Here is a 25,480-nt window from a genome sequence, read left to right as displayed (position 1 = left end):
ATTGGAATTATTACATTCTTCTTCCAGTCTGAGGGTATTTCGATTGTCTCATACATCTTGCACAATGGATAGAAGAGTTTAGTCATAGCTAGTTCTCCCAAGGCTATTAGTGATTCTGACGAAATATCATCTAGTCTCCTGAACAGGAAATGAAAATATTGTTGAGCTTCTTGCACATAATATGCTGGAGTCACCATCAAACATAGCAAGATCCCTGTGGTAATTGGTGTCAGAGAGGCACGTTAGTTAGGCTGGAATCAGGATTCAGGCACCCTCTTTTGAAATAAGAGGAAATAACAGAAAAGCCCTAAAAATGCCTTATAATGCACAGAAAATTAAGGGCAGTTTATATCAACAAAATATTATTGGACTGAGTAGTAAGTAGAAGAGCTTCTTGTCTGTTTGGAAAATGCTCTGAAAAGACAGACATCCAGTGCCTGTCTGAGTGCCACGTAACCAGAAGGTTAGATAAGTTACATATGAAAGATTACACTACTGCAGCTTACTGATGCAGAAGTAACGTAGGTAAAGGAGGAGTTGTTACATACTTTAAGACAGAGCACAATTTCAAAGACATAGGGTCAAATAGATTTTTTAGTGATCATAGTGATCAACACATAGAAGTGCGTGCTAGCAAAATAATTCTGAAAAATAGTTCACTTTTAATTGTAGCTGTATATACATCCCCACTGGGATGTGGATTCCTTACACTGCTATGTGTCAGACAGCAGCAAGCAGTCAATAGTCCGTGGTGACTTCAGTATAGATTTTCTACAGAATACCGATAGGAAAAATGATATATAAACCTTCTTTGTGTCCTACAATTTAGTCTCAGTGATGCAACACAGGTGGATAAAGACAGTAGGATCCTAATTGATGGTGTTTTCTTTGATGAAACTCTAAGTAAGAAAATATCTGTTTACCCAGTAACAAATGGTCATGATGCACAGTTAGCACCTTACAGTATGGATACGCCTGACTGGAAATCAGAATAATTAATGACCCTAGGAGAAAGAATAGTTTACAGGAGATGTATGTATTTTATAATGAACCAAATGCTAACATAAAATTTAATCTGTTCTTCCATGGTAAATTCATATCATTGTTCGAAAATAGCTTTCTGCATAATTTAGTGAGAAAGGACACTTAACAGCCAGTTAAAAAACCATGGGCCACTAGAGGGATTAAAGCATCTTGTGAAAGGAAAAGAGAAATGTATCTTTTGGCAAGAGTGAGTAGGGATCCTGCAGTAGTTGCACACTACAGAAAATACTCAAAATTACTTAGAAAGGTTATTAAAAATCAAAGAGCATGCACATAATGTCAGGAATCAGTACTTCTGTCAAAAGACTTAAGGCAATATGGAATGTAGTGAAGTGAGAGACTGTACAGCCAGCCACAAAACAACACAAAAGCACTACAGAACAGAATGTAAGAGCTATAAATGATGAGTCACAGGTAGCAAATGCATTTAATAATCATTTCTTTAATGTAGCAGAAAGCTTAGGGACAAAAAGTTCAAGAACAAAATCATAGAGTATGTTGAAAATTTAACTTTCATTAAGTTCAGTCACATGAATGTATCACCAACTTCTCCTTCCGAAAATGAGGCACTTATACATTCTCTCAAAAATAAAAGCTCATCTGGTTTTGATTGTGTTTCCAATAGAGTACTAAAAATTTGTTGGCATGTAATAAGTCCAGTACTATCTGAAGTATATAATGCATCACTGACTCAAGGCATTTTTCTGGAGAAACTGAAATATGCCGTTATTAAACCCACCTTTAAGAAAGGTGATAAGAAAAGTTGTCAATAATTACTGACCTGTTTCACTGCTGACATCATTCTCCAAAATTTTTGAGAAGGTGATGTTTTGTAGAATAGCATCTCAGCTTAGCAACAATAGTATCCTTAGCACACCACAGTTTAGGTTTCAGAAGGATTGCTCTACTGAGAATGCCATTTACATGTTCACTAACCAGATTTTACAATCATTAAATAATAAAATACCACTAGTTGGTATTTTCTGTTACCTCTCTAAGGTATTTGACTGTGTGAATCACAGTTTCTACTAAATAAATTTACATTTTATGGGATTGATGGTATTGTCAACCAATGGATAATATCTTATTTAACCAAAATAATGCACAAAATTGTACTTAGTAATTCAAGCAATATAGTTCAGAGACATAATTCTGATTGGGGAGAAATCATGTATGGGATTACCCAAAGTTCAACAGGTCTACTGGTGTTCCTCATATATGTAAACGATCTTTCATCTAGTGTACAAAAAGCAGAATTAGTTCTTTTTGCAGATGACATTAGTATTGTAATCAATTCAAGCATACATACAGAGATAGAGTAAATGGTAGATAATGTTCTTAAAAGTATCATTGACTGATTTTCTGTGAATGGTCTCAATTTTAAAAAGACACACATCTAGAGGTACTGCATCAATGATGAGTGTAACACATGGTGAGGAAATAATAAAGAAGGTGGAAGTTTCAAAATTCTTAGGGGTCCATATTGATGAGAATTTAAATTGGAAAGAATACGTTATGGTACTCCTAAAACAACTTATTTCACCCACATTTGCACTTAGAATCATTGCAAATCTTAGGAGAGACAAATCAGTAAGTTGAGATATTTTGCATATTTTCATCCAATAATGTGATAGTGAATTATGTTCTGGGATAACTTACCTTCAAGAAAAAAGTCTTCATTGTGTAACAATGTGCTGTGAGAATAGTATGTGGTGCTCACCCACAATCATCTTGTAGTCATCTGTTTAAAGAGATGGGCATTTCGAGTTCTGCTTCACAGTATATTAATTCCCTCATGGATTTTGTTGTAAATAAAGCACTACAGTTCAAGAGGAACAATGAGATACTTAATTAAAATACCAGAAGGAAAAATGACATTCATTACTACACATTAGGTTCTTCTTTAGCACAAAAACTGGTGCACAATGCTGCAACAAATCTGTTGACCATTTACCCATTGATATAAAATACCTGACAGACAGCAAAGTAAAATTTGACTACAAACTGAGAAAGTTTCTTCTTCACAACTCATATTCCACAGAAGAATTTCTTTTACTGTAATGTTTAAAGAGTGGAGGGTAGGGATTGCTAACTCACTTCTGTATAGCTTTAAGTTTTTGTAAAAAAAAAATAGAAATGTTCAGAATGTAACCACAAGTACAAATTAATTCGTGATGTGAATGTATTATGACTCGTTCCACATCATTATGGTCTAGAGTGCAAAATGACCGATGGAACCAACTACCTAACTGAAATGTGAAATGGGTATGTAGAGGGTCTATACAAGGGAGATGAACTTGAAGGCAATACTATACAAAGGGAAGTGGGAGTAGATGAAGATGAGATGGGAGATACGATACTGCGAGAAGAATCTAACAGAGCTTTGAGAGACCTTCCCTTCTTTGCTTAGGACTGATTTTCTATCTGAGCTCTTGATATTCATACAGTTGCTTCTGTTTTCCCCCAAAAGCCTCTTTAAGTTTCCTGAAGGTGGTATCCATCTTTCCACTAGTGCACTATACTTCTAAATCCTTGCATTTGTCCTCTAGTCATTCCTGCCGAGACATTTTGAGCGTCTATGAATGTGATTTTTAGACGTTCATATTCCATTTCAGTTGCTTCATTTGCTGCATTTCTATATTTTCCTTTTTCATAAATTAAATTCAGTATCTCTTGTATTATCCACAGATTTCTACTAGGTGTTGTCTTTTTACCTATATGATAGTCTGTTGTCATCACTATTTCATCTCTTAAAGTTACTCATTCATCTTCTACTGTTTTCTTTTTTTCTGTTCTAATCAACTGTTACCTAATGCTCCCTCTGAAACTCTCAGCAGCTTCCGGTTCTCTCAACTTATCCATTTCCCATCTCCTTAATTTCCTTCCTTTTTTCCCAATTTCTTCACTTTTAACCTATAGTTTACACCCAATAAATTGTGGTCTGAGTCCACACCTGCCTCTGGAAATATCATGTAATTTAAAATCTGGTTCCTAAATCGCTGTCCTTCTTTGTGTCCTACAATTTAGTCTCAGTGATGCAACACAGGTGGATAAAGACAGTAGGATCCTAATTGATGGTGTTTTCTTTGATGAAACTCTAAGTAAGAATTATATAAAAAATATAATTAATCTGAGAGCTCCAGTGTCTTCAGGTGTCTTCAACATACACAACCTTCTTTTATGATTCTTAGTGTTAGTGTTAGTGATGATTAAATTATGCTCTGTGGAAAATGTGTCAGGTGGCTTCCTCTTTCATTTCTTTCCCTGAGACCATATCCACCTATTATTTTTCCTTCTCTTCCTTTCCCTATTCTCGAATTCCAGTCGTCCCTCACAAATAAATTTTGGTCTCCTTTAACTATCTGAATTATTCGTTTTACCTCATCATACATTTCTTCAATCTCTTTCTCATCTATGAATCTAGTTGGCATATAAACTTGTACTGCAGTTGTAGCCATGGTTTTGTATCTATCTTGGCTATGTTTTAATGCATTCACTATGCTGTTCACAGTAGCTTACCCCCACTCCTCTTTTCTTACTCATTACTGAACCCTCTCCTGTATTATCCCTATATGATTCTGTATTTATAATTCTGCATTCATCTAACCAAAAGTCTGGTTCTTCCTGCCATCAAACTTCACCAATTCCCACTATATCTAACTTCAACCTATCCACTATCCTTTTTCAATTTTCTAACCTACCTCCCCAATTGAGGGATCTAACATTTCACAATCCGACCTGTAGAACATCAGTTTTGTTTCTCCTGATGTAGACATCCTCCTGAATAGTCCCCACCCTGAGATCCAAATGAGGGACTACTTTACCTCCAGAATGTTGTACCCAAGAGGATGCCATCATTTACTATACAGTAGAGCTGGATGTCCTCGGGAAAAAGCACAGCTGCAGTTTCCCCTTGATTTCAGCTGTCCACAGTACCAGCACAGAAAGGATCTTGTGGTTGATGTTACAAGGACAGATCAGTCAATCGTCCAGACTGTTGCCCCTCCAGTTACTGGAAAGGCTGCTGCCACTCTTCAGGAGCCACCCATTTCTCTGGTCTCTCGATGGATACTCCTCCATTGTGGTTGCATCTACAGTACGTTTATACGTATCACTGAGGCACACAAGCCACTCCAACAATGGCAAGGTCCATGGTTCATCGGCGGGCGTGGGGAGGGGGAGGGCAACACGGTAGCTCTTATTAAAGTATGTTAAGAGCCAAAAGGTCACTTATTTTTTACAGACTGCTTTTGAACGTAAATCACTTACAACTGTACAGTGAATCTCACAACTGTTGCATAACTTGCGTCTCACGACTTTTAAACTTGACTTGATGGGCACACAGATTTTTGCAACCTTCTACTGCGATGTAGGCGGGAGTCAGACAGTCAGACAGGCTTATGGCTGAACCCTTGAATGGTGTTAATGTTATTACGACATAGAATCTACTTTAATATTTACTTTGTCTGTACCAAAACCATTGTAGACTTATGTGCTGTTACTCTGTATAGGCATAACTTCGTAGGAGCTTTCTTGTGATCAGTACAGTTTTTGCGTGGTTCTCTTTGCGAGGGAGACAGCTGCTGTGCGGTAAACAAGAGGACAAGAAATTGTTACTTTAATTTGTACCTTCTTCCAGAAAGCGAAGAAAGACGTTATATGATTTTAATCATGAACTAGAGAACGGTGATGAATTTCAGTGACTTTGTATGAGACAATGGTTTTCTGAACTTTGTTTCTTCAATAAATTTTGTATGCCTGGTCGACAGTTCTAAACGTTATATAATGTCAGAAAACCTTGACTAAGTGCAGTTATGCACTGTTACGCTTCTATTCAAAAGACAGAAATGGAAAACATATAGACATCTAAGAATTTTATTAAATGATTATCCAGAATGATGTGTTATTACTTTGTGGGGATAAGCATGATACGTAATTGTTAATTGTTGGTTCTAAGTTCATGCAGTCATAATATTATATGAACTGAGGTATATTTTACACAACAAAATTTATAGAATTTCAATACATATCATATAGGTGTGCATTTACGAGTGTTACTTGAAAATTTCTCTGAATCACCACCAGGTGTTAGTGTCAATGCAGTGAAGTTCCTTTGTAATAATAGGTCATCCTTTGTAAGTAAACACATGACACATCAGTGCTCTGGATAAATCTGTAACACGGAGGACACTTTGTTGTTGTTCACATGTAAAGATGATCCACCCAGTGGATGTGTCACTACACCAGAAATTATTCCCCAAGTGCATGAAATTATCATAGAGAATCACTGTCTGAAAGTGCATACTGAAGCTGTAGGGATGTCATCTGAAAGAGAATATAACTTTTGATCAGTGGAATTGTGCATGACACAATTATCTGGTAAATGGGTGCCACAACTCTTAACACAGGATTGGAAACGCATCAGAATGGAAATGTCTGAACAATATTTCACGCGTTTTCAAAGCAACCAACAAGATTTGTGACCAGAGATGAAAGTTAGGTCGACTACTGTGCACCAGAGACAAAACAACAGATAAGCAGTGGAAACGTGTTGATTCACTACCACGAAAGAAAGCAAAGGCAACACAGTCGGCTGGAAAGGTCATTATGTCAGTTTTCTGGGATGGAAAAGGGATTCTGATGATAAATTATCTTCTCACTGGTCAAGCAATTAAGGGACACCTCTACTCTAACCTTCTGGACAAACTACAGCCAAAAAAAGGCCAAGTTGAAGGAAGAAAGTCACCTTTCATCAAGTCAGTGCTCGCGCACACCGAAGTGTCGTTACCGCAGCAAAAAGACATGAAATAAGAGAGGAATTTTAGTCATACCCGACTTATTAGCCTGAGTTGACTCCATCAAAGTTCTGTATCTTCTCCAAGTTCAAAATTTTCTCAGTAGACAGAGAGTCTCTTCAAACAAAGCACTGACAGCCAAAGTTGGTGTGTATTTTGCAGGCCTGGAGGAATCTAGCTTCAGAGATGGGATCAAGCCATTAGATTATCGCTGGACCAAGTGGTTGAGAGTATGGGAAGACTACATCAAAACCCAGAAAAAGTTTCACTGGGATAAATCTTTTCTTTATGCCACATTCAAAGAAATTCACAAACTATCCTCACATTTATAAATACATGGAAGCAGTACAGCATCCCACTTCGTTTACATTTGTGATGTCATGTGAGCAGGTCAGTGCCCTAGCCATGATGTCACAAGCCCATCCACCTTATCAATGAAATTATTACCCTGATCGATAATGTCATCACCTTTATCAATGATATCATCAACATGGGACAAGATATATTCTTCCCCACCGCTCCTCTCTCCATCCAACAACAGTATAATATTTTTTTTAAAACCGTCAATCACAGCATAGTATTTTTGTGGACATTAAAACGAAACAGCCAGTCACAATGTAGTCCCAGAGAAGTCATCTTAGCTGTGCTCAAAAGTATCCAAACAACCTGAATTTCGTGCAACATATTCGAAAGTATTTATCCAAAAAATTACATAATTGCTGTAACTTGTAGTATTTCCACACCTAAATACGTCAGCAAAACACACACACACACCCAAACACGTATTTTGCATCATGTTCAAAAGTACTCAAATTATTTATATTTTGCGTCATATTAAAGAATGTGCAGTATTCACAGTACAATAGTCCGCTCCACGAACGATTGTTGGCGATTCCAAGCCACAGTTGCGATACGCACATGCGCATGCTTCCCACTCGAAGAAAGCATATATTCTGCAAATTATGTGTCTTGATTCCTTATGCAGAATTTATCACTTACCACACCATCAACAATGACAACACACAACAAATGAAATAGAAATTACTAAACAGTCCGCTACGATAGAGTTTAACGCTCGCATTCGCTAGGGTATTCACAGCACAGTGCTCAGAACACTGATGTGTAAAACAAGCCAAAACTCGGCCGCCATCGTTCATGAGTACAGCTATAGTGTAGCAGTATTTACAATGCACTAAATATATAAGTACACATGCACACACATTTCAAGTCTCTCTCTCTCTCTCTCTCTCTGTCTTCTGTTTTTATATTCCGCTCAAAGACATTATTTATGTCAACTAGTGCACTGCCTCGTTAGTAAATTTCTTTTCGTGTCTGTGACTTTAATTGGAAACCACATGACATTTGCTGACTGTGGGAATTAATATAAAATATATTGACCTTAAATGGTTGAAAACCAAAATTTACTCATCCAGTGTAACTCACAAATCAGAATTATATAGTTGTCAAACATGAATCTTAGTTCAAGTGCAAAACCTTAAAACATGAAATAAAATCAACTGCTGCATTATGCTCCTATTGCTTGTCATTTACAACAGAAAACAGCAGTTGTGAACCTACATAGATCAGTCTTTCTACCACATTTCTTGAATGACACAATGAACTCTCAGTTTGAATGTTTACACACCTAATGCGCTTGTTAAGTGTTACAATAGTATCCCCACTTCTAAAATACATAAAGGGTCTTGGAATTTCAATATGAGGCTGTGTTACAGATGGTTCATAGAACAAAGTATCGTCCAGGATATTTTTACAAGTTTTTCAGTAAGGGGGTTTTCAATACAGAACCATTGTGTACAATGCTGTATCACATGTTTCCCCTTAGCAAGCACGGTTTTAGGATGGAATGAGATAATGCATGATGTTGTACACAGCAAAATATAACTGATGACATTGGTTGGCCATTATTACTTTTTTTTTGCAAACGATGTGGCCTACTCGAGGTTATGTACGAAAACTACTTCTGACAAAGACTGCAATATTTATCAGTCAGAACTATAGTGCCAAAGATCTCTAAACGTTTACAGACTCATTTCACATTATCAGAAAAAACACAATATAGCCAAAAGACAAACAAACTAAGCAAGCACCAGTATGAGATGGGAAAAGATGTTTTGATGAGATTTTTATAGTGATACTTCAATAAACTGCCTTTCTCACAGGGAGAACTTCATAACATGAAATGTTTACATTATACTCAACATGACCAAAGATAGTGGTGAAACAAGGCAAAGATGAAACAAGGCCAAAGATAATGGTAGAATAACACAGAAAGGTTGATATCTCGAAAATACACTCTTTCCCAAAGAAAAAAATTATCAAAATAAGTAACGATACCAATTACACACACACACACACACACACACACACACACACACACACATACCAGTCGTTATTGTAACATACAATTATAATCACAGATCTGTGATTGGAGTGTGTGAACTTTACACAAGAATAAAATAGTCTTACTTTTCAAAACACTTGTGGTTTTGAGTACAAGATCCATGTTATATCTTAACTGTCCAATAATATTAAAAATAGATGTGGCTTTCATATTGGCATAGCTGATAAAACTTATACAGGGTGACTTCTTCCACTGTGTACAAACTCTGGGGATTAATCAATCAGAAGATATGGAACAAAAATGATCTAATGAACTTATGTCTGGAAATGCATGGTTCCTATGCTAGAGACCATTTATTCAGTCATGCATTGTTACAGAGACTGTGATCTAATACGTGCTGTACCATGCAACCACAGATACAGTATGTATCGAAAATGCTTTCCATGTGCCTCAACACATCTGCATATGAGCAGTGGAGTGTTCTGTCTCATACATTCACATCAGCCAGGATGCATCTGAATAGCGTCAAAGGCAGCATAGATATACTGCTCCAGTGTCTCCATGTCTGGAATGGGCTCTGCATACACAGTACTTTTGTGATGGCCCCATAACCAGAAATCGCACAGGCTGAGGTCTTGTTAATGAGCAGTCCATGCAATTGAACCCCCTTGTTCAACCTATCAACCAAGGAAGATATGACTGAGATGTGTCTGGACGTTAACGGCAAAGTGGGCTGGAGCACCGGGTTATAGCAGCCACAAAACCCTTCAAATCATCAGTGGCACTCCATCCACCAGTGCAGAAAAAGCTAACCGCAGAAAAACCCGATAGTTCCAGCCTGTTAGGCGATGGGGAAGGAAGTCTGGGCACAAAATGCAGTCGCCAATTACCCTAGCCCATAAATTCCTGCTGCACCAATGTTGATGATTTGCTGTCATCATACCATATGCATATTATCCCACAGATAACTGTTATGAAATCTGAAGATACCACTTCACACAAATGTGGCCTCATCTGTTAATAGTGTGGATGACACAAATCCCGGAATCGTGGTTGCCTGATGAAGAAACCAGTGACAAAACTGCTTCCAATGTGTCGCTAGTAAGTGATAAAAGTAGTAACAATTGTCATGGAGAATGATTCACAAGGTCACCTGGTTTACCCTGTACTGATGGGCCAACTGCCTGGTACAGTTGCGACAATCGCCTTCCACAGTATTAACCACATTTTTCTCCAAGCCTGGTGTCTGAACATTTTGGGAATGTCCTTCATGATTTCATGCTTCCTTAACCGCCCCTGTCTCAGACAAACGACGAAAACCTGTTGCAAACAATGAATGCTGTGGTGGTTGTTGGCAGGCACAGGCCCTGTGATAGAACCTTGCTGCCTACTTCCCATTGACATTTGCCTTTATGTACAAAAACACAAAGTTGGCAAGCTCTCGATCTGAATACGGAGCCATTGTGTAGAACGATGTATCACATCCACTACAAGATGAGTCAGCAAGAGAGTGAATTGGACACAACATTACCAAATACTACAGCAAGAGAGGGCGCTAGGGTATGGTGTATGAGGGACAGTACCACCCTCTAGTTGGAAACCATGCATATAGTAACTGTCGCTGCATGGTGCATCCTGTATTAGACTGCAGTCTCTGTAACAATGCATGGTTGAATAAATGGTCTCTGGCTTGGAAACCATGCATTTAGGGATAAGTTCATTAGACCTTTCTCATTCCATATCCTCTGATCGATCAATTCCTAGAGTTTGTACACAGTGGAAAAAATCACCCTTTATGTTAAAGCAAACTTTACAGGTACAATGAATCCTCAGCTAAAACATGCTCTAAGTTTAAACTGTCTATAGTACTTACTAAAATACATGCAGCTTGCTCATTCACACTGGTGAGATAAACTATACGTCAGTCAATGACAATAGTTTGATCTTTGTACCACACATTAAATTCCTCAAAATGCATAGAAATTGTCCTATAGCATTGAATAACACATATGGGCACCGCTTTCAACCTTACTTACAGCTTAAAGAGTGCTTGTCGATGAATATTACCAAAGTAAACAATTTCATTGACACCGACAACATCTTATGCCTGCAAACAGCAGTGTCAGTTAGTTCACCAGTTATCTGCACATTTTGCTGTGTTTGAGATACATTTAGCACTATAATATGATCAGATTGCCTGCCACCAGCTTAATGAAATGTATTTCGATTTCAATAGGACTATGCCTGAAGCCTTCAAATACTACTGTCACAGAGTATTTCCAGTAGATTACTCCCAAAACCCAAACATATTTTGGTCAATGTCAAAGCTGTTAGTGGCACCAAAAAGATACTATCCAGACAATCAAAAACGAGACAGGAACTGCGCAGAACTTCCTCATTCCTTACCTTATCACTCCACCTAATTTTCAACATTCGTCTGTTACACCACATCTCAAATTCTTCGATTATCCTCTGTTCTGGTTTCCCCACAGTCCATGTTTCACTACCATTACTACCATACAACTCTGTCTCCAAACGTACATTCTCAGAAATTTCTTCCTCAAACCAAAAGGCCTATGTTTCATGCTATTGGACTTCTCTAGGCCAGGAATACCCTTTTTGCCAGTGCTAGTCTGCTTTTGTTGTCTTTCTTGATCCGTCTGTCATTGGTTATTTTGCTGCCTAGGTAGCAGAATTCCTTATCTTCATCTACTTCATGACCATCAATCCTAATGTTAAGTTTCTTGCTCTTCTCATTCCTGTACTTCTCATTACTCTCAATGCTCTTCGATTTACTCTTAATCCATATTCTGTACCCATTAGACTGCTCATTCCATTCAGCAGATCATGTAATTTTTCTTCACTTTCACTCAGGATTGCAATGTTATCATCGAATCGTATCCTTTCACCTTGAATTTTAATTCCACTCCTGAACCTTTCTTTTATTTCCATAATTGTTTCTTCGATGTACAGATTGAACAGTAGGGGCGAAAGACTGCAACCTTATGTTACACCCTTTTCAAACCGATCACTTCATTCCTTGTCACTGACTCTTATTAATCTCTTTTGGCTCTTGTACATACTATATATTACCCGTCTCTCCATACAGCTTACCCCATTTTTCTCAGGATTCCGAACATCTTGCACCATTTTACATTGTTGAACTCTTTTCCCAGGTCGACAAATCCTATCAACGTGTCTTTATTTTTTTTTAGTCTTGTTTCCACAATCAACCGCGATGTCAGAATTGCCTCTCTCGTCCCTTTACGTTTCATAAAGTCAAACTGATCGCCATTTACCACACCCTCAATTTTCTTTTCTGTTCTTCAGTACATTATTTTTGTCAGCAACTTGAATGCATGAGCTTTTAAGCTGATTGAGCGATAATTTTCGCACTTGTCAGCTCTTTCAGTCTTCGGCATTGTGTGGATGATATTTCTTCGAAAGTCAAATGGTATGTCGCCAGACTCACACATTCTACACACAAACATGAATAGTCGTTTTGTCGCCACTTCCCCCAATGATATTAGAAATTCTGATGAATTGTTATCTATCCCTTCTGCCTTATTTGATGTTAAGTCCTCCAAAGCTCTCTTAAATTCTGATTCTAATACTGAATCCCCTATCTCTTCTAACTCAACTCCTGCATCTTCTTCTATCACATCAGACAAATCATCCCCCTCACAGAGCCCTTCAATATACTCTTTCCATCTATTCGCTCTCTCATCTGTATTTAACAGTGGGATTCCCACTGCACTCTTTATGTTATCATCCTTGCTTTTAATTTCACCGAAGGTTGTTTAGACTTTCCTATATTCTGAGTCAGTCCATCCGACAATCATTTCTTTTTGGATTTCAACACATTTTTCATACAGCCATTTCGTCTTGGCTTCCCTGCACTTCCTATTTATTTCGTTCCTCAGCGACTTGTACTTCTGTAGTCCTGAATTTCGCTGAACATTTTTGCACTTCCTTCTTTCATCGATCAACTGAAGTATTTCTTGTGTAATCCATGGTTTCTTCACAGTTACCTTCTTTCTACATATACTTCTCTTTCGAACTTCTGTGATGGCCCTTTTTAGAGATATCCGCTCCTCTTCAATTGTACTCCCTATTCAGCTATTCCTTACTGCTGTATCTATAGCCTTAGAGCACGTATCTCCTCATTCTTTAGTACTTCCGTATCCCACTTCTTTGTGTATTGATTCTTCCTGACTAATCTCTTTAACTTCAGCTCACTCTTGATCGCTACTTCATTGTGATGTGGGTCTATATCTGCTCCTGGGTACACCTTACAATCCAGTACCTTCTTATTCCGGAATCTCTGCCTGACCATGATGTAATCTAACTGAGATCTTCCAATATCACATAGCCTTTTCGAAGTGTGCCTACTCCTTTTGTGATTCTTGACCATAGTATTTGCTATTACTAGCTGAAATTTATTACAGAACCTAAACAGTCTTTCTCCTCTCTCATTCCTTGTTCAAAGTCCATATTTTCCTGTAAACTATTCTTTTACTCCTTCCCCTAGAACTGCATTCCAGTCCCCCATGACTATCAGACTTTCATCTCCCTTTACGTACTGTGTTACTCTTTCAATATCCTCATAATCTTTTTCTATATCTTCATGTGCAGCTTGCGACATCACCACGTATACTTGAACTCTCATTGTCGGTGTTTGTTTGCTATCAATTCTGATAAGAACAACCCTATGACTGAAGTGTTCACAGTAACACTCTCTCTCCTATACCATCCTATCCATAAAAAATTGTACTCCAGTTATAACATTTTCTGCTGCTGGTGATATTACCCTATACTCATCTGACCAGAAACCCTTGTCTTCTTTCTATTTCATTTCGCTGACCCCCACTATATCTTGAGTGAACCTTTGCATTTCCCTTTTCAGATTTTCTAGCTTCCCTACAATGTTCAAACTTGTGACATTCCATGCCCCGACATATAGAACGTTATTCTTTCGTTGGTTATTCAATCTTTTTCTCATGGTCACCTCCCCCTTCGCCGTCCCCTCCCACAGATCCGAATGGGGGACTATTCCGGAATCTTTTGCCAATGGAGAGATCATCATGACACTTTTTCGATTGCAGACCAAATGTCCTGTGGATACACGTTATGTGTCTTTAATGCAACAGTTTCCATTGCCTTCTTCATCCTCCTGCTGTTGATCATTGGTGGTCCTTCCACCTTTAGGAGCAGTTTCCCAACCAAAGGACAAAAAAGTCTCCTGAACATTTGTATACTCTTCCACCCTCTTTGGCAAGACCATTGGCAGAATGAGTGAGACTTCTTATGCCGCAAGCCTTCAACTGCCAATGCTGATTTTTATTCAAATTTTAAGCTCTGGTGCAGTTTGAACCCAGTATGTTTTGATTACTAATCAAAGAAGATACCCCTAGACCACAGGCAGGTGATCAAAAGAAATTTGTGACTGGACTAGAATTCATTGCTAGGTAGAACTGAGAATGGTATCTTGAGTGTAGAGTCATAGACAGATGTGGAAGAAATGTCAGGTGTGCTGCATGAGAGTATATTAGTCCCCTTGTTCATCATGTTGTGTATTAATGATCTTCCACACAATGTGTATACTAGTTTCACAGTTTTTGCAAATCATTTGGTTGTCTATAATGAAGTACAGTCTGAAGAAATTGCACAAATTCTCAGACAGATTTTTATAAGACTTCAAAGTCTCACAGGGATATTGATACCATACTTTAAATGTTCGAAAAATATACAATTTTGCATTATACGAAACGAATAGACCTAGTGTCTTACAATGAAAATATCAGTTATTCACAAACCGAGTTGATCAAGTCACACAAATACCTGTGTGTAACAGTAGCGAGTAGTTTGCAATGGAACAATGTCATAAGCTCACTCACATGTAGAGCGGATGGGAGACTTTGATTCATTGACTGAACAGTGGAGAAATGCAGTCTACAAAGGAAACTGACTGAAAAACACTTGTGTGGCCCTTCCTAGAACATTGCTCTATTCTGTACTGGTTGGACTAACAGATGAAACGTGATTGTATGTAGGCATGTTAATAGGCCACCTGGAGTTGCTATGAGGTGAACTGAATTTGCTTGTACAGCTAAACGCTAGCTTGAGGCCACATGGCAGAGGGTGTGATGCAGCTAGTCCAGCTAAGCAACCAGAATGGCCCAACCAGGTATGAAGATAAGCAGCATGGCCAGAAATGGGGAAAATCTGAGAAGAGCAGAGCTGGACAGTGGTTGCATGCTTCGCACAATGCGAAATGCACCAGAAATGGCAGACTTTGAGGCAATCTGAATGACGACTAAGTTGTAATGCTTAGGAAATCTGTAATAGTTCTCGGTCAAATATCAGAGTGAATATGAACACATCTGCGATCTCAGAGAATGTGAGATGCATCCAATGACACAAAAATATTTTCAACACCTTTAAAACTATACAAGTAATATTTTCCAGTAACAAAACATTTTTGCAATGAACCTCTGAGATAGCAAGTTTTAAAGGCTTCATGTGATCTCAACAAACAATATCTCAGATAATAGCATTGTACTGTAGCTATCATCTCTGAAAGTTAAGTATCTGTATCTATTTCATTTCCTGATTTGTTACGTTTTTATAGATTTTCATTATGCAAATGTCTGTTTATATTTTAACCAGATATTTCTTAAATAATTGATTAAAATTGCTAATACAAAATCATGGTAATTCAAGAAGTGGTCAGTCGCATGCGTTAGCTGACACCAGTATCGGAAAGAGTGACAGAAGATGTAAATAATTGTTCATACAAAATTTAATGGGAATAAGCAATGTGTCGTTTCTGAAGAAGAAAAATTTGTTAACATCGATTATAGATTTAAATGTCAGGAAGTCGTTTCTGAAAGTATTTGTATGGAGTGTAGCCATGTATGGAAGTGAAACGTGGACGATAAATAGCTTAGACAAGTTGAGAATAGAAGCTTTCGAAATGTGGTGCTACAGAAGAATAATGAAGATTAGGTGGGTTGATCACATAACTAATGAGGAGGTATTGAATGGAATTGGGGAGAAGAGGAGCTTGTGGCACAACTTGACTAGAAGAAGGGATCGGTTGGAAGGACATGTTCTGAGACATCGAGGGATCACCAATTTAGTATTGGAGGGTAGCGTGGAGGGCAAAAACCATAGAGGGAGACCAAGAGATGAATACACTAAGCAGATTCAGAAGGATGTAGGCTGCAGTAGGTACTGGGAGATGAAGAAGCTTGCACAGAATAGAGTAGCATGGAGAGCTGCATCAAACCAGTCTCAGGACTGAAGACCACAACAACAACAACAACAACAACATGCAATGTGTTGTCATTTTACATGAGCACATTTCTTTAGCTAAATATTGTTGTAATGTGTCAGCTCCGTCTGGGAAGTGGTCAAGTTGAGTCAGATCATTTCTATAGAACTACAGAACAATAGAGGTGGCCTTAAGCCAATGAAGAAGCAAAAAGTGGCGGAACGCTGCTCAAGTGAAGTGGAAACAGACACTTTTCGAGTTGTGCATTCAAGGGAGCGATCCTAGGCAGATTTTGGTTAGACCTTGAAGAAGACACTCTCATTTTTGTTTTGGAAGATGGCAGAGCTTCCTGTGATATCGTGCATTATTTGGTCATTTGGGTGATTGATCCTAGATGATGAATGGGCATTGCCATACTCCAAATTTTTCCTGTTGCATTACAGAATTGATAATAGACAGAGTATGAGTTTCTAATCGTTATCTCATATGTTTTAATTTGTAAATCATTGTGTTTAATATTTCATGTCTTATGCACTGGATATAGTTAATTGCAATTATTGCATACACAAAATTTGGTACATAGAGTTCATCAGACCTCATCAAAACTTTAATTGCTTTTAGAGTGTATAAAAGAATGCTTGACTGATTTAATTCAAATTTTTACATAATACTTTAATATATGGTCAGATAAATTTAAATTAATTATAAATAAATAATAATTTAAATAAATTATGAGGTCAGACTTACCCCACGTTATCCTATATATATATATATATATATATATATATATATATATATATATATATATATATATATATCCTGTGTCATGCTTTTTTATTAGAGCATCATGTAAGAATCTGAATTAAGTCGATTAAGAACTTTCGAAGTCTTCTACTAAACTTTCCTTTATACATTATATATATATATATATATATATATATATATATATATATATATATATATATATATATAGAGGATAAGGTGGGGTAAGTCTGCCCTCATAATTTCTTGTGGCTATAAAACGCTTATCCAAGGTCGGATCTTAATGTCATATACATTAAATTATAGGTATTATACAGGAGTAACTTTTTGCAAAATATTTTTGTTGTACCATCAATAGTTTTTAAGAGATCAGTATTTTAAGAAACGTCCATTCTTGCCAATTGCAAAAATGGTGGGGTGAATCCGACGCCCTATTTGTTTGGCTGATTTTGCACAGAAATAGTTCTCAATGAACGGTTTTTTGGGAAATAATTATAAGCAATTATGTTTTTTACATAAATGAACAAAATTTACTCAAAAACAACAATGTTTAGAGTACTAAAGGTACTGAAAGTTAAATGAATAAATTTTAACTGGGAAAAGAAGATTTCATTGGAGGAGAAGAATTAATGAACCCGAATCTGATCGGCTATCGAAATAGCTTATTTGCAAACATTTGGTTCGATTTGAACATCTGGTTGGCTGCGACATTGATGGTTGTTTGTCATCTGTTCAGTTATTGGACTTTTTTCGGTAACCTTTTTTGCCTTCTTGGCTTTATTGTTGGCTTTCTTTGTATGCTTCGCTAACCGGTTTCGCTCAGCTTCTGCCACTTCAGAAATGGTTTCATCTAAGCTAAGGATGGCCAGGTTTGTGGCCACGTTTTGTTCCTTGGCGAGGCGGCGCGCGCAGCAGCAGACGAATCGATTGCAACGCCTCGTTCAAACTGGATGTCGATGTCGGTGTTGAAGTGGCGAGTGGTGTATTCAATGGAATGTCATCCTCTTATCCATTACCATCGCCATCATCGACATCCATAGCGACTTTTTCCAAAAGCAGATCTGTTGTTTCGCTCAGCATAGTATCGATGTGCTGGAAAATTTGTGGGTCGACCGACCAAATGCCACTTGCACGAAATCCAGCTTTAATGTTGGTTTCTGTGGCACCGATTTCCAGCACTCGGTTCACCACTGCAGGTAAATCGAAAATTTGGATCGTCCGCCCGGGATGCATCTGTAGAAAGTTGAGGCACTGCTGGTTCATAGCTGTTTTGAATGGACCAAATACTACAACATCGAGCGGTTGCAGTCGATGAGAGCAATGGGCGGAAACGACACCGCATGAATCCCATTTGTTCGGCGGTTTGCAATGCTGCTAATGACCGGTGGCTTTCATGGTTATCTATGAATAGCAATACCGGCTGGTCTGGCGAGCAACGCGTGAAGGCAAGGCGTGGAAATGCCTTAAAAACTCCAGAAATAGTTTGTTCGTGATCCATCCTGATGGATGTACCCCACCAACGCAACCTGTTGGGCCGCCATTCAAAAATGTGGCTGGAAACGGGCTCGGGGAAACACGAAATACGGTGGCATCCGCATTCCGATGGCTGAGAGAGGCAAAAGCACTGTCGCCAGTTTCCCCTTCTCGGCTCAAGTGATTTGTCCAACATGTCGGTTGCCACGACGAGCAATCACTCGAACAAACTGATGCGCCATTGTGACGCCCGTTTCATCGACATTTCGAGTATTGTGTGGACCAAATGAATGTGTATTCATCACACGTCTATAGTTTTCAATCAATTTGGCCACATTATGTCGGTTGAACGCACTTGCTCTTGCCAAATTGGTTGCTCCTGGCTTTCGCAGCAAAAGTGTCGGATGCCATTGCATAAATCCGTGGAACCAATCTCGTCCTGCTTTCGATTCCCTTTTTCATGAATCGCAGACATTGGCATTTACTTGTGTGGCGAATTCGAATGCTAATTATCGTGACTGGTTGCTCGTCAAACCAAGGAAAACATCAGAAGTATACCTCAAATATTCTTCTAAAGCATTTTCTTGTTCTGCGGTGAGCACCTATGAAAAAAGAAGTCGAAAAAGTAAAGAAAAATGCAATAATAAAGGTACAAAATTTGCTTCGTATAATAAAGCCAATAAGATGAAAGTCAAAAACGATTGCAATCTTACTGTGCTATGGCCTGCAGAACCAACAACAATATCATTCAAATTGACTTTAGTACGTTACGTATTCACTTCATTAGCATGTCGGTGCAACAGCAATGTCGATCTCTGAATGTTAAAACCACGAACGACAGCTCGTAAAGACATTCCCATTTGCATTGCAGCAATTGCACGGCGAATATCGTTTTGATTGCTTTTGTCGTTTTTCCTTTGTAATTTCGTACCATTTTCCTAAAAATAAACAAAAATTCACTTTGTTTACATAAATAAATAATTCCATACACATAAACGATGAAAAATATGCGGTCGGATTTACCCCACCATTTGGCGGTCGATTTACCCCCACATGCCATTTTTCATTTAACACACATAGAAACAATTTACACGAAATTTCCAACAAAAATGATACATACACTGAATAGATCACTAAATGCACTGCACATATCATTTACCGTTCGTTTTGCGATCGTTTTATTTAATAAGGTAAATCTAGTGATGCAATTTGCACAAAAATTAAATTGAAACAACTGAAAACACACTTGTTTTTGAGTGTCTAAATGTCAAATGCGGCAAAGCTGTGCTATTTCAAATGCTCTATATGGTACGACTAATGCGAAATCGCTCTACTATGTCGTTTCTCACAAATAGGGGGCTGCCAGATTTACCCACCCGGTTGGATGAAGACAAATTATACGAGTAGCTTTAAGTTGTCACCAAGTTCTTCGACGATTTATTTCAAATTTTTACATGATACTGTGATAAGCTTCTAGACAGCTTTATGTTACATATTTTTAAATATAAATGATATGTAAATACATATACAGGGTGTCCCAGCTATCTTGTCCACCCAAAATATCTCTGGAACAATAACAGCTATTGGAAAAGGACTTTCACCGGTATCAATGTAGGGATGGGGCCCATGAATGTACATATTTGGAAACATTCTAAAACGAAAGCGTATGTGTTTTTAACACAAACTTTTGTTTTTTAAGTGGATCTCCTATATTTTTCTTCAGCAATCCATAGCATGACAAAGCACATACACAATGACGTTGATTGCATCGCAATATTCCCATTACATCCCGAGATATTGAGACGCGAAGTTGACGCTTGAAACACCCGACATGCGCTGCTAGCGCACGTCCTGAGGCTCAGGCGTGAACCCCATGCTGCCCGTAATCGCGATGTGATTGACATGCGTAATCACGCTTCCATACTTATCAAGAGGTCCGAAACGAATAATACGGTCTCCTGCCATCCTGCATTAACGTCGTACATTCCAGCAGGTATTTATCCCATAGGCCAGGGGTGATGCGGTTCTGTAACATATCTGTGTACCGCAACGTTAGTCACAAAGTTAACTTCGCTTATCGTTAATCCGTTACTAAAAAGGTAATGCCGTTCAACATTAAAACTTTAGTTGACTGTAGATCTAGCGCAAGTGACAGTTAATCATTCACTCGTAATAGTAAAATTCATGTTGATGGTTTTAGTGAAAAGAGCAAGTGGACTAAAAGTTTTACCGTTGTTTAGGTAAAAATGTTTTGATTTGGGAAGTTCAGGTAGGACATAGAGGATGAATGTAAACATGTTTAACCAATTAGTTTTATTATCACATAATTATCAATGTTATGTTTATCTCATGCGTTAAATGACAAATTGTTGCAAACAAATGTTTCTTAACATCACTGGGTAAAATGCCCTTTGTAGAAACTTCCACTGTGATACCAGCACTACATACTAAACATAGCGTTCACATCTCATGCTCAAAGTGATGCCCATTGGCTTGCATACGTAGGGTCACTCTGCGGATAAAGGATGCCCTACTTCGTGCTACTGTTTCCTCTTTGATGGGTGTACAAGCATCAATAATGCGTTGCTTCATGTACTCTGGTGTTGTTGGTTCATGTTGGTAAACAGCATCCTTCACTGCTCCCCAAAGAAAATAATCCAGCGGTGTAAGGTCCGGAGATCGGGCAGGCCACCTAACTGGGCCACCTCGTCCAATCCACCTACCAGGGAACTTACGGTTCAGAAGTCGTCGTGCCCGTAAGGCGTTATGTGCAGGGCATCCGTCATGCTGATACCACATGACCATTCTCCAGTTCAGAGGTACGGCGTCCAAGAGAACAGGAAGATTGTGTCGTATAAATCTGGAGTATTGTCTGCCATTTTGGATGCCATTTATAAAGATAGGTCCGATAATGGTATCTCCAATAATCCCACACCAAACATTAACTTTCCACGGACGTTGGTGCTCTACCTGACGGAGCCATTTTGGATTGTCTGCGGACCAATAATGCATATTCCTCATATTGACAATTCCTTTGTTGGGGAATGATGCCTCCTCGGTAAAGAGAACATCTGCAAAAAAATTTGGATTAGTCAGAAGTTTTTGCTGAGCCACCAACAATATGTTACCCTATTGCGGAAGTCATTTTCATGAAGATCCTGGTGTAAATGAACATGGTAAGGATGAAATTTATGACGTGTAAGAATACGCTGTGCACTTGATTTCGACACACCAACTTCACGTTCAATTTGACGTGTGCTGATTTGAGGATTCACAGCTATGGTAGCGAGCACAGCAACTTCAGCACGTTCATCTGTGCGTGTTCTAGGACGATGTCGAGGTCTTGGATTTAAGCTTCCCGTTTCACGTAGGCGAGATGTGAGACGACCAAACATCCGGCGCGAAGGCGATGGCTTCAGGGAATCGTATTCTGCACAGCCGTTCTGCCTGAACAGCATTTCGTCCACCTACAACAGGGCACAGTACAGGTATGTAGAGTAGGGTAGAAAACAGACATATTAACTTAATAATCATAATGTTCGCTAACAGTACTATCAACAAACAAGCAATCTCATAACGTATTTCCCGTCAACGTACATTCTCCGAAGATCAGCAGCATTTCTACCATATCTTCATGTGTGTACATTATACTGTACAGTATAAGCTCCACAACACAACGTTTATTCACAATGTGTACTACCTCCGTGCCGTCACTAGATTACTCTGATGCACGACTACACTGGCAAGCGGTGTACTGCACGCCAAAGCAACAACAAATGGGATGCTCGGAGGGTGGTGGAGTACAGGAGTTTGCATGGGTCGCAAATCATAAACAAGGCGAAGTGGTAACTGTGGCAGTAGTGGGAACTACGTTGGACCCTTGACTAGGTAGAGCCAGGCCCTGCGCGACAGGCACAATGGGTCATATAACGCATTAGATAAACCTTATTTTGGGTGTGCGGGATAAATAAGACAATCTGACGGGTGTACACCGATCGGTACTGGTTCATATTGTGTACGTAGATACGTAAAACGTGCAAGAGCGAAACCATTATGTGCTTATGAGAGTTGATGGCAGCAGACCGTATTATTCGTTTCGGACCTCTTGATAAGTATGGAAGTGTGATTACGCATGTCAATCACATCGCGATTACGGGCAGCATGGGGTTCACGCCTGAGTCTCAGGACGTGCGCTAGCAGCGCATGTCGGGTGTTTCAAGCGTCAACTTCGCGTCTCAATATCTCGGGATGTAATGGGAATATCGCGATGGATTGCTAAAGAAAAATATAGGAGGTCCATTTAAAAAACAAAAGTTTGTGTTAAAAAACACATATGCTTTCGTTTTAGAATGTTTCCAAATATGTACATTCATGGGCCCCAGCCCTACATTGATACCGATGAAAGTCGTTTTCCAATAGCTGTTATTGTTCCAGAGATATTTTGGGTGGACAAGATAGCTGGGACACCCTGTATACTGTATAAATGGAGAAGGTTGTCAAAAACATCTCGAAAAATCCTTGAAGAAATTACTGAGTATTTTTACATGTTACTCTAATAAACATGCACATGTACATATTAGGTGGCATGAACGTCCATTTACAGAAGGTGTTCGAAGTGATGACCATTGGTGTATCAATGCAGTGCTGCAATTTTCTTATCATGGATTGAGTGGTATTCCTGATCACATCGGCACTTATCGAAGCTCATGCTCTGAAAGTTGTCTCTCACATATCTCCAGGTGTAGTTGTAACGTCTTTATAAACAATGTTTTTTACGAATCCCCACAAGAAAAATTCCAGAGGCATCAAGGCTGGCAAACGAGCCCAGCACGACGCATCTCCTCTGCGTCCAATGTAGTTGGAATGTCTTTATAAACAATGCCTTTTACAAATATCCCACAAGTAAAAATCCAGAGGCATCAAGTCTGGCGAACGACCCAGCCACAACACATCTCCTCCACGTCCAATCAATCACTTCTAGCCATCAGCGAAAAATGTGCTGGACAACCATCGTGTTGATACCACATTCTGTTCCTTGTTCGTGAAGGAATTTCTTCCAATAACAGACCTAATGTTTCTTGCAGGAATGTGTTGTAATTTCTACCATTAATATTTCCTTCGATCAAATAGGGGCCTATAATTCTGTCCTTCAGAATCCCACACCATACATTCACTGACCTCAGTTATTGGTGTGCAATTTGCTGCAGCCAACATGAATTTTCAATCGCCTAATAATGCATGTTATTCAAATTAACATTTCCATGGTTCGTGAATGTAGCCTTGTCAGTAAATAAAATCAAATTAATAAATGTGTCATCCCTCAGAATCTGAAGTTGAGCCCATCGGCAAAATTCAGTGTGACGCATAAAATATGTACCAGTTAATTCTTGGTGGAGACTGATATGGTAAGGACTATATTTATGGCGATGGAGAACACGAACAACACTACTCTGGCTCATGCCAGATTCCCTTGCGATTTGACATGAACTAACACAAGGATCTCGAACCACAGTGGCAAGAGTAACAATTTCCGTTTCCTCGTTAATAACTTTCCTTTGCCGGATATGTTTCTGATGCGTTAAAGATCCAGTTGTTCTCAGTTTATAATTCTCATATTTAAACGTACGACGTTTAGGGTGAGTACATTGAGGACATAAGTCTCTAGCTCTCCCTCAATTTTTTTGGCATTCTCTGTAAATGAGAAGCATATCGACTTGTTCTTTGCAGGAATACATCATTCACATTCGCTTTATTGAACGATACTAGTCTTACCGTTCCTATTAGTATTGTACTGCGAAACCATCGAATGGTGTTTACATATCAATGGCACCTTAGATGGATACGCCGTATTCGGCGAATGTTTACTATTTCCACGATATACGAGAGAGTATTGTCAGAGCATGTGCTTCGAAAAGTGCCAAAGTGATAAGGAATACCACTCAATCCATGATAAGAATATTGCAGCACTGCCTTGATACCAATGCTCATCATTTCGAACACCTTCTGTAAATGGACGTTCATGCTACCTTTTTGACCTTTGTTGATCTTCAAAGACCTTACTGTTACACATCGTTGGAGTCATCTCGGTAGCCGCTATCAGAAAATTAGTACCAATCTACAGCATCTCATTTAAGAAAACAAAGTTAACCTTCATATATCTGATGCGACCCCATCAAGCAACAAAAAACCAACGTCATATTAGGGTCCTGTTGTCCAATACAACATTTGTCCCACTTATTCTAGGTGACAGATAGACAATGAGAGGGGAAGTGGAGATGGACAGAGAGAGGAAGGAGAAAGAGATCAGGACATATATTGAATTTCCATACATATTAAGCAATGGCAAAGCATTACTGGGTTAGCCATTAAATATGATTTTGGGTGGGTTTTGAGTACATTTGCGTAAGTAAATGTCATAATAAGTTTGTGAGAGTAAAATTCTACGGAAAATGTTATCTTAGTGCAAATATGCGTGAACATTTGCTGAATTTATGATCCAGCTATTCACTGGCTTAAAATGAACGCTAATTGATAGAATTCTGCCCAGAGAAGTTTCAGTTTCCTTTAGAGAATCTGATTAGTATGGTATCAAAAGAATGATAAAACTTTAGCTGGATTATGGTGTTGAAAGAATCTGCTAGCACAAAAGACATGTTTACTATTGAGAACATGGACAGAATGTTTGACGAATCAGCTGAGTGCTATGTATTTTGCCAGTGCTATAAATCACTTTTTTTTTACTTTGCTATCCTGTTTGTGAACATATCA

Source organism: Schistocerca serialis, chromosome 8 (genome assembly GCF_023864345.2).
Source record: "Schistocerca serialis cubense isolate TAMUIC-IGC-003099 chromosome 8, iqSchSeri2.2, whole genome shotgun sequence".
Lineage (NCBI taxonomy): Eukaryota > Metazoa > Arthropoda > Insecta > Orthoptera > Acrididae > Schistocerca > Schistocerca serialis.
The sequence above is the reverse complement of the archived record's forward strand: the minus strand, read 5'-3'. Positions refer to the sequence as shown.